Here is a 12368-nt window from a genome sequence, read left to right as displayed (position 1 = left end):
CATGATGGATTTTTGGGGTATACATGTGTATAGGTAGTAATAATGAAACTCTAGTATTGTACATATGTAAAGTGTATTTTGGTTCCACTGCTTAAGTAATATGTATGTATAAACAGGTAAAATTCTCGGTACTTATGGGTCTAGGTTGACTTTGACTGTGTATTATGGTATCAGAGTATTATCAGAGTAATAATATTTTATGTAAAAAAAAAATGGTTCTAAATTCAGGGCGTTATACAAAGAGTAATGGCTGAAATCCCTCTTAACAATATGTAGGAGATAACGTCTTGTATATATAGAATAATTACATTTGTATGTTCCTATAAAATAGGAAAGAATCAAAATACAAATATTCAAAATATATTTACATATATCTATAGTTATATCAATTGGATATTGTGGAACCATATATCTACATCTATATTAATCGGATATTGCGGAACCAAAATTGATTTAGCAAATATCATAGAGAATCTTCGATTCTCCCTTCTTAGTAGCACTGGGGAGAACTTGATTATTACCACATAAATATGTTTAGAAATCAAAAGTTTGGGTGGTTTAAGATTAGACTCTTATATTTCTTCTCAATCATTTTGCAATTCAATGCGAATGAGTTACAATTTGTGTAGTGTTTACGTTGTGTTCTTTTGAATGCCCGATATTTTTACAATAATATTTTTCTATAAATTAGTAAATTTTTATATCAATTTTATATATTAATATATAAATTTATTTATTTATTATTTTTTAAACTATTATTTATTTATTAATTAATTAATTTATTAATGAACAGTTATCAATACAATTAGTATAAATAATAGTAATAATGTGGACTTGACACCTCAGGATGGGCCTCACCGCACTCTGTGTTATTAGAAAACTTCCAAAATTCCATTTTTCAAATGCGCGTTCTAGCCATATAAAAAGCAAAACTTGCCTCTCCCAAGTCCCAACTTAGAATTGCTTGTCCACTTCCTAAGAAGACTCCATCCAAAGAAACCTTCCATTTGAGGCAAAACTTGCCTCTCCCAAGTCACATAAGATTGCTTGCCCACTTCCTTCAAGACCTCCATTTCATAGAAACCTCCCCATTTAAGTCGCTATACAACCATTTTATAATAATAATAATAATAATAACTATTAGCTTGTCGTGCTCTCCGGCCTTTTAGGAATTTTGGTTTATAACACGATATTCATAAATTTTAAAATTTTGATTTTGAAAAGGTGTCCTATAAAATTGGATTATAGTGATAATATATGACTTTGTGTGATTGATGAATAAACAAATTGGACAAAATTCATGTGTTGTGAAATGTTTATAGAAATAAGAAATAGTCGTCAGCAAAAACTTGTCGCTACTATTGTACACAATACAATGAAATAAAATTTCAATGTTTGAATAATAGTGTCATTGCATCTTAAAAGCGTTGAAATATATCTTGAAGGTTTCCAACAAAAGATGATGGTAGTATTGTTCTACGTCCAATATTGCCTAAAGTGAAAATACAAAATGTTAAAAGTTATCATAATTTCAATGATAAAATAATGTTGCTAACGTCAATAGTTTAACATTGAGAAATTACCAGCATTGAGTTCTCCTTGATGGAAAGAGTCTTAGAGGCCTTGATAGATTTCAGTTCTAAGAGAATTTTGGTTTCCTCTTATCCATTTAAGCTTATGTGATTCAATTTTGATGAAATTATCTACAACATATTGTTGCAATAATCGTCTACCTCTTAGAAGCAACGATGAATTATTGGGACATATCTATAAAATTTAAATGTCTATATTTAGTGATGTTATTGATATAGTAAAAATAATATAAATAAATATATTGGGAAAAAAATTAAAGTATGCACATGTAACATGTATGAGTAGAAATCACGACATGACATAGATTGACCATTTATGCCACGTGTGTTAACATCCCAATCGTACATGCGATATGGCAGAAGAAGAGGATACTGCAAAGAATCATAGTATCCTATAACATCTTTAATATTCATCAATTGACCACTATATGTTTCAACCATAATATCTCTTCCACTCAAATGAAGAAGAAGGAAGAACATACTAGGGCTGGTTAGGAGGCTGTTCTTTGATTATTAATTTGCAAGTACAAATCCTCTCATTAAGATAGTTGTTTAAAAGCATAAAAAAATGGATTGCATTTATGTAAGATGTTATGTATATATTCAACAATACTTCTTTGCACAACTTCACTTTCAAACATTTTATTATCAATTTTGTGCTGTGTCATATATGTACAGTTGTAGAAACCACAGTCTACTTGTTGAATCTGGTAAAAGTCCACCGATTCTATGATAAATGGATCCTTAAGCACAAAATAAATATATTCCTCGACTTGTTGCAGCCAAATGTTCATCTACATGCACTCCCATTGAAGTCATTGCAAGCATTGAATTGTAAATCCTAACATACTTTTAAAGTGTTTTCCTTCTTTAGATTGATCATTGAAGATGTGTAGCAATGAAGGTGGTGAAGGCATAGGACTTAAGTATATTTTTCCTCTTAAGCAACAAAAATCTGATGATTCATGAAAAAATACGCGTACTTTCCAATACCGACACGACACTGGTTGTGGTAAAAGAAATCTTGTAATCCCCATGCTTTCATGAAATTCTCTTCCACAATTATGGTTTCTTCGTGTGTTACATCTCTGATTTGATGCAATTCTATTCCCTGATAATTTTTAAATGTAATCGTCTTCAAAATTAAAGAGATAATTAAAATAGTGTCTAGACATAAAATATATTTTCATTTGTTAAAAAAAAAATTCACTGAAGGATATAAGTGTAGAGACCCGATGTAACGACCTGCTTAATAAACTGGGTATATTTTTTTTTTATACTATAACATTCTACATGCTCTAATACCATACTGGGAGTAAACCCAATCAAAGCATAAATCACATAGACATAACCATATGAAAATATATACACAATACAAAAAACAATACCAGAGTACTACATGTTTTTCAAAATATATACATACGTCTGTTCCCCAAAATACCCTTAACTTGCTAGGGTATACAAAAATACTCCCAAAATATACTCACTTTCCACTGGCAGGGCAGTACAGAAGCCCCTCTATCTGTGAGCCTGGTCTGCTCGCCTACCTGGATCACCTAAAAAAGGTTTCAACACTAGGATGAGTCAACGCTCAGTAAGAGGAAATATGTTATTACTAGTGTGTGGCAAATGAGCTACTATATCATGAAATCTATTATCAAATAAACATGTCTAACTGAATATATAAACAAAGTATAAGTGATAAAATACACCACCCCTGTCCCTATTGCTTAACATGACAGTATTGGAGTTTATTATTCAAAATATTTCTAGTATAAGTAAGTATGTTCCCTGTTCCTGTAAAACTATACATACGTAATAATAACTGAAAATGTTCCCTGTGGCTATCTGTGTGTCATGACTTACCCCCTCATGACAGGGTTGTGTGGCCCGTAAGCTGGATTTACTCTGACTGGTCAACCAGGAATAAATCACTATACCCCATAGGTCGATCTGCTCACCTCAATCCATCTCTGGATGGGGAGCCTAACCTCTTCAAGGGCCTAGGTGAACGACCTTACCACGTATTATCTAAATAGGTAGTTGCACTCATAAAGTAACATAGTATTTGTAGCAATGGTACTGTGCTCTGTAACTACAAGTCCAACAGGGTCTGATATCATATAATATATTTCTATATATATCTATCTGATTTACCATGATTTTGAAGTACTGAAATAACCATGATGCTGCATAAATTGTGACTGTAGTTCATACGCAATACTGAGAACTGTATAATCATAACACTGTCATCTGCATAATCATAATACTGATATTCGTATAATCATGGTACTGAGATTCATAAAATCATGGTACTGAATATTGTAAAATTAGAATACTGAAATATCGTAAAATATACATTCGTACTATATTCATAATCAAAAGTCACACGATACTGTAATACATAATTTTCATTATTTAATAAACTGCATAATATTTTAAAAAAAATGCCTAGCATAGCATATTTCCCTTACCTGACTACTGGAAAGCCCCTAGGGATTACTAGCCTAACACCCGCCGGGCCTCCTACAAAACACCTTGAAAACAATATATGCCAGAACATAATATCAGTATTTCTCCACCTACATCATTTTCTATAACTGTCATAAGGCCAAAAAGGGACTAATAGGTCTTACCCTGAATTTGGGATGAAATCCAACTCGATCCCACCGACGATCCGTCCTGGAAAACTTGAAGAAAACTCCGCCAGGAACGTCGTGGTGTCTTCGAATCATCAATCCGGCATTTGGCGGGGCTGAAAACGAAGAGAGAAGGGAGAGGGTTCGTAGGTGAGAGAGAGAGAGGCGTAAGAAATGAGTAAAAATCCAATTTTTAACTATTTATAGGGAGGGATTCGTCGACGAGACACGTCACCTCGTCGACGAGTCCTTCATTAAATTCATCGACAAGACCTTGTGTTCATCGATGAAATTCAGAGTAGCCAAAATCGTCTCTCGGTATTTTCTCGTCGATGAAACCCTGTGTTCGTTGACGAATTTTCTTCTGCACTCGTCGACGAACCCCTGTATTCGTCGACGAAGTCTACGATCTCCTTCTATTTCTGTATCTATTTCTCTCCCTCTTATTATTTAAATAATATTATTCTTCAGGTCACTACACCCAAATCAGGAAAATAAGGAAATTAAATAAGAAAGGAAAAAGGGGATTTTCAGCAGCCTTCGTCGACAAACTCCATGTTCTCGTCAACAAAGGCCCTTCTGAGGTTCATCGCTGAAATTTAGAGCTTCGTCGACGAAGAGATCCAAAACGCCCAAAAAATATCAGGCTTAGGGTTCGTCGATGAGGCCCTTCCTTTGTTGACGAACGACCTTAAGTAGCTCGTTGATGAAGGCGCCAATTCATCGACGAATTTGACAAGATTAAGGGCTCTATAAATAGATTTTCAATTGCTTCATGATTAAGAAATCAAAATATCTCTCCCTCTCTCTATAGAACCTGTGCCCACACTCTCTCTCTCTTCGATCCTTCACCATTCGTTACTCGTTTCAACGATCGAAGGTTACCACGAGGATCAGGGAGCGAATATCTACAAATCTAGCAGAGTGGATTCTTGATTTCGAGAAAAGCTAGGGTTCAATTTTCAAGCGTCTCGAGTGTTTTTCAGGAAATAGGTAAGTAGATTTGTTTACATCAGTTATTTTTAAAATCTAAACTAGTAGAAGTACAAGTTATGATATTATGTATGATATGACTGCTTATTTGGAAATTTTCACTGGGTGGAATTGCTGGTTTTTCGATTTTACGGTTTTGTAAAATCTAGGGTTTTGGGGTATGGTTTCCATTTTTCTTAAAACTCATTTATTTGTACTAAACTTCAGGTAGGAGATGCTTGAAACCCTTGTTTTCAATTTAAATGATATTTTCCGAACCATTTACTAAACTATTGTGCACTAAAGCAAATGAGTGTGGCATGAGGTACTAAATGAAATTATACTGAACTTAAGAAATATATGTATAAGATATGGGAACTGGAGTTCCAAATTGTTATCTAAAAATGAAGGAAAGAGATGTCGGTTAAATAATGAGAGCTATATGTACCAGGGTTAAACCGAGAGCTGTGTGTGTCGGTTTATACCAAAGAATGAATAAAAGAATGAATGAATTTGTGAAAGATACTAGAATTGCTTAAATGTTTTATGAATGAAAATAGGTTACTGTGCTTTTGATATAAATTGTATATATGATATATGAACCTTTTGAGATAGCTTGTTACCAAGAGAGCACGGTACCATTGCTAGAAAGAGAGATATAGTGCAACCATACGTTATTCTTAAGTGTGGGTATCTACATAGTCGATTTGGCACGAATGGCCATTGGTTGATTACGGACTAGGGTGGTGTAGGCCAAGTCGGACTGGAGAGAGTAGCGTGACTAACCTGGTGACTGTAGGACTAGATTAGAGCATTATAATCGCACAACCCGTATCATAAGGGAGGTAAATGGTGTTGATATGATGTTTCAAAGCTGAGATGAGTTCATTATGCATATACATGATTTAAAAATAAAATGGGCAAAGTCACAGCATTGAGTACTAGGCAGAGGGATCGTACAGTGTATGGGCCTGTACCTTACCCTAACCTTGGGAACTCTCACTTGTAATGAGTTGAACTATCTTTTGCAGGAAGTGTGTATATATATATATATATGTCTCCTATATTATAGGGATGAGAACGAATTAAATGTGTAACTGCTTTCTACTGGAATAAACTCATATGGTCACACAAAAATGTAATATGATCTACCTTACAGAGAAGTGCCTCACCCCAATACACAAATTTTATTTCAGGTCCTACAAGAAAATCAGTTCTAGCGTTCTAGAGGGATTCTAGAGCATAGTGGTTTTGGTTAGTTTATGTAAGTTCTTTTATATGTACTAGGCTTTGGCTAGGCTATCTTTTGGGTTTGTAATAGCAAGTTGTGTTTTAGTTATGTATGGTTGTATGTGAGAAACAATTAGAAACTCTGGTAAGTTTTTATTAAACAATGTATGTATTTCTGCTGTGTACGTTATACAGAACAGTATGACACACCCGTTTTTCCCTTATTTGGGTGGGTAGTATATGTATGGTATTAGAGATATGCATGTTAAATGTAATGACCCAAAGAATAATGGTATTTAACTAATAAGAGAAAGGGAAATGGGAATAAAACCAGAAGGAGGCAGCAAGCTTCGTAGACGAACGCTTCGTGTTCGTCGACGACGTGGCAGTATAAGCTCGTCGACGAAGGTGGGCCTTGTTGACGAGAAGATACCGAGGGCATATTTTTGGGCCTCTGAATTTCGTCGATGAAGGGGAGAGTTCATCGACGAATTTTCTATTGACCTCGTTGACGAGTTGACGTGGCTCGTCGACAAAGCCCACAGTATAAATAGTGCTAAACTCGGATTTTATGTAGAAATTTCATCGAAAACCTTTCCTCTTTATCTCCTATGGTTTCTCCCTCTTCTCTTTTTGATTTCGATTCTATCATTCGTTGAATCGATGATCTGAGGCCACCACGACACTCCTAGGAAAGTTCTCTCCAAGTCTGCCAGAGCAGGTCGTTGGTGGGGTTGAGTTGAATTTCATCCCAGATTTAGGGTAAGACCTTTTATGCAAAATTAGGATTTCCAGCAATTGTAGGAAACTTTTCTATAATGCACCCATGGCCTGTAGATAGACCACCCTGCTCCCTTGAGCTCCTAGCGATCTCAGCCATAACCTGCTGAGCCACGCTACGTAATACCGCCTCAAAGTCTGTCCCAGCTGCACCCAAAGGCCTTACTCCATCACTGTCACTTGCATGGGCACTACTGCCTCCTGGATCCATCCTAAAACAACAAACACAACTCAGAAATCCTATTCTCATAATTTACCCACCTATCCTCACCACTTATCTCAACATTTCCAACTCATTTCTAATCTCCAGTCATACATTTTAGAAACACAACCCGACAATAGCCTACTATGGTTTTTCTAAAATCATCACCCCAGAAAAAACACAGAAACTACACGGAAGTCCTGCCTTTAGACTGTAGAACAAAACCTCAAATCATTTCCTAAACTTTAGTATTGTTTCCACTACATTCTAAAGTCTATAAAACCTAGCAACCTAGCCTCTGATACCAAACTGTGACAACCTGCTTAATTTCCACATTTTTTTTTATATTACAAAATCACAAAACTCAATTCAGCAGATCATAATTCGCCTGGACCTGTGGGTACCAGGGATACATTAGAATACGTAACAGAAGCTTAAGCAACAGGAAACATACAATCACAATATTATATATACGAAAACATCCATCACATTACCATAAATACCAGAGTCACTATATCCACTGTATTTTAGTATATACATTCAAAAAAAAAGATTTAGGGACACTTCCCACAAAATCCAATTGTCCCTATTAAAACTTACCCTTCAAAGAAGACAAACAAACAACACTAGATCAGCGGGGCTTTTCCCGCTCTCCTATCTGGGGCTCATGAAAAGTTTATAAAATTTTGGGGTGAGACACCTCCCAGTAAGAGAAAAAAACTAATACTAGTGTGTGGCAACATACGTATTCTGTGTTGTACATATATCGTATAGAAACATATTTAACAACTGTTATGTCATATCTGGGAAACACATATATATATATCATCATAACATGGCAGAACATACTGTATTTTCATAACCATATCTCATCTCATAGAATAATAATACAAAAATATTCCTGGTAGGTTAGCTGACTATTGTCATGTATTACCCCCACATGACTGGGTTGTGTGGCTTGAAGGCGGGACTTGACAATGGTTGGCCGACCACTGCCAAGTCAAAAGTACAGTCTGTAAGTCTGATGGGTCTACCTGACCTGGTCCGTACACCAGGGGCGCTCACACACTTCTTAAAAATCACATCAACCATCCAGTCTCACACCACTCCGTACAGCGGCATTAACACAAATATCATGATCATGATGACCATGGACACATAGCAATGGTACCGTGCAAGTGCTAGCCTAGACCCAGCCAACCAGGTTCTGATATCATATAACATATATTGAAACTGTGATACATGGATATTTCATATTATTAATTATCAAATCAATCATATCATTTTGTAGTTATATGTATAACATGAAAATCATCGGCTCATACGCCGGTATTTCACATTTTATCATAACTCGGCTCATACGCCAGCAAATCATATCATAGCACAACCCATATGCTGGAAAATCATTTACATAGCTCGCCTTGTACACTGACAAATCATACACATAGCACAACCCGTACGCTGGAAAATCATATCCATGGCACAGCCCATACGCTGGCAAATCATACACATAACTCAGCCCGTACGCCGGCAATATATATAAAAATCTCAGCCCGTACGCCGGTTTTCCATTATAAAAATCCGTATCATAATCACATTTCTAGAAAACAGTATTTCATAACAATTTCTACTCATGCCACACTGAACAGGTTTTTCATATATTTAATATACCATCATTTTCAACAGTGTTTTCTCAAATATAAATCATATAAACAAACATATTTACTTTCCTAAAATCAAATGTTATATATATACATACTTTTTCTTAAAGAACTAGCTTAGTTTATCCCCTTACCTGTGTCCTGAAAAGCCCCTAAATCAAACACTCCTACACTCATAGGGTTCCCTATTCAACACCTTGGAAACAACATTCCCTATGACTAAAGTTCAGTATTTCTACTCGTATATCACTTCCTACAACTGTCAATTAACCAAATACTAAGTAGAAAGCCTTACCCTGGATTTGGGATGGTTTCCAACTCAGCCCCACCGACGATCCGCTCCTGCAGACTTGCTGAGAACTTTCTCAGGAGCGTCGTGGTGGCTTTAGATCATCGAACCAGTAGAAATCCAGCCCAAAAGGAGGAGGAGAAATCGTGTGAGGAGAGAGAGAGAGATCTGGCGCAGGAAAATGAAGTGAAAATCACGTTTAACCCTATTTATACTGAGGGATTCGTCGACAAGCCACGTCACCTCGTCGACGAGTCCTGTAGAATGTTAGTCGATGAACTTCAACCCTCGTTGATGAATTTCAGGCTTCCAAAAATCCTCTCTCAGTATCTTCTCGTCGATGAATCCTATCCTCGTCGACGAGCTCCTGTTATACCCTCGTCGACGAGGAGTTGAAAAATTCCTCTAGATTATCCTTTCCAAAATGCAACATTGTCGACTGCCTCCTTTTGTTTTCGATTTCCATATCCCTTTCTTTTATTATTTAAATACCATTATTCTTTGAGTCGTTACACATATTTTACTTAGTTCTAATATTTTCTCATTAAGACTTGAAAATATACACACTTGCTTATGCCAGTTCATGACCTTTTTCTCCATGAATCTTCTAATTTCCCTCCTCTGCAAACGCCATAATCACTGTTTAGAGTTTTATTTCAAGTAGAGCAATAATGCATGTCTATGAAATAGTAAAGCATACTAATGGACACGTGTCCCCGATTGGATTTATTCGCTGCATCCCCTTCCCCACGCAATGCTAATACCTCATTGAGTCATTATGCAAATCCCCCATAAACTAATCTCATGCTGCGTTCCAAAGCTTGCATTTTAGATCTTAAATTTAGATTTAAATAGACTTTAATAAATTTCAATATAATTTTATGCTCCTTATGTTTGGAGACACTTTGGACTTGAATTTACATTGAATTTAAATAAAACGTAATATCAAATTGTATTAAAATTTGTCCAAATCCATTCAAAATGTTCAAAATCTATGCTTTTGAACGCAACGTTACATTTTTCATTATTAATATTATTACCGTACAAATTATGTAATATGCATGATTATGAAATCTTTGCGAATTTGTTTATATCATATAATTATTTTTCCTTATTATACTGAGTGTCAGCTCTCCTCCATTTGTATACTAAATTTTTTTTAATGACTCTTAATTTGTAGGATTCACGACTGTCATAACATCAGTACGATGCCATGCATGCATGCATTACAGTTGTCGGATGCAACTTTTGACTATTTCTTTATAATTTTTATTGTTATTTAAACAAATGGAGTTTTTGTATTTTGATTTGATTTTGTACTAGTATTTGTATTTGAATTTTGAATATTTTTAAATAATTTTTGTTATCTAAACATATGTTATTTCTTTATTTTAATTGAATTTGTATTTAAATTTGAAATTTTGAATGCTTTACAAATTTTGTAGTAATTATGATTTCAGTTTATGTATTTGAAAATGTAATTACAAATTTTTATATAAGAATTAATGATTTAAAAAAATTAATATTAAAGGATTTTTATTTTTCTAATTATTAGTGAAGGATTCAAATTCATCACTAATACCCTACTATTAGTGACGAACTTGACTCCTTCACTAATGTTAGGGTATTAGTGATGAATTTGAATCATACACTAATGTCAGAGTATTAGTGACGAATCTGTAAGTCGTCACTAATACCAAACTATTAGTGAGGAATTTCAATCCTTCACAAATACCCTACTTTTAGTGACGAATTATTAATTCGTCACTAATAATAGTGACGAATTTGAGTTGAACCGTTCTAGACTATATAGTGATGGTATTAGGGTTTTATTGATGGTTATAATCCATCACTAATACTCCATTATTAATGACAGAATTTTGAATTCGTCACTAAAAGTTAGTAGTAACGGCACATATAGCAACTATTTTAAAATCGTCACTAATACTTTTAAATTCGTCACTAATACTATTAGTGATGAATTTATGACTATTAGTGACGAATTTGATCCGTCAATAATACTTGATTTTTTGTAGTGTTTGGAAAATTTCACTGAGTGGAATTGCTGGTTTTTTTGGTTTTACGGTTTTGGAAAATCTAGAGTTTTGGAGTATGGTCTCCATTTTTCTTAAAACTCATTTATTTGTACTAAACTTAAGGTAGGAGATACTTGAAACCCTTGTTTTTAATTTAAATGATATCTTCCAAACCATTTACTAAACTATTGTGTACTAAAGCAAATGAGTGTGGCATGAGGTATTAAATGGGATTATACTGAACTTAAGAAATATATGTATAAGATATGGGAACTGGAGTTCCAAATTGTTATTAGAAAATGGAGGAAAGAGATGCCAATCAAATACTGAGAGCTATATGTACCAGGGTTAAACCGAGAGCTATGTATGCCGATTTATACCAAAGAATGAATGAAAGAAAGAAAGAATGAATAAATGAATGAATGAATTTTTGAAAGATACTAGAATTGCTTAGATGTTTTATGAATGAAAACAGGTTACTCTGCTTTTGATATAAATTGTATATATAATATATGAACCGCTTGAGATAGCTTGTTACCAAGAGAGTATGGTACCATTGTTATAAAGAGAGATATAGTGCAACCACACATTATTCTTGATTGTAGGTATCTAGATAGTCGATTTGGCACGAAGGGCCACTAGTTGATTACGGACCAGGGTGGCGTAAGCCAAGTCAGACTGGAGAGAGTAGTGTGACTAGCCTAATGACCCCAAAACTAGATCAGAGCATTATAATCGCACAACTCGTACCATAGGGGAGGTAAATGGTGTTGATATGATGTTTCAAAACTGAGATGAGTTCGTTATGCATATACATGATTTGAAAATAAAATGGGCAAAGTCACAACGTTGAGTACTGGGCAGAGGGATCGTACAGTGTATGACCCTATACCTTACCCTAATCTCAGGAACTCTCGCTTGTAATGAGCCAAACTATCTTTTGCAGGAAGTATATATATCCTATATT

The sequence above is a fragment of the Malania oleifera genome, chromosome 12 (genome assembly GCF_029873635.1).
Source record: "Malania oleifera isolate guangnan ecotype guangnan chromosome 12, ASM2987363v1, whole genome shotgun sequence".
NCBI classification, from domain to species: Eukaryota; Viridiplantae; Streptophyta; class Magnoliopsida; order Santalales; family Ximeniaceae; genus Malania; species Malania oleifera.
The sequence above is the reverse complement of the archived record's forward strand: the minus strand, read 5'-3'. Positions refer to the sequence as shown.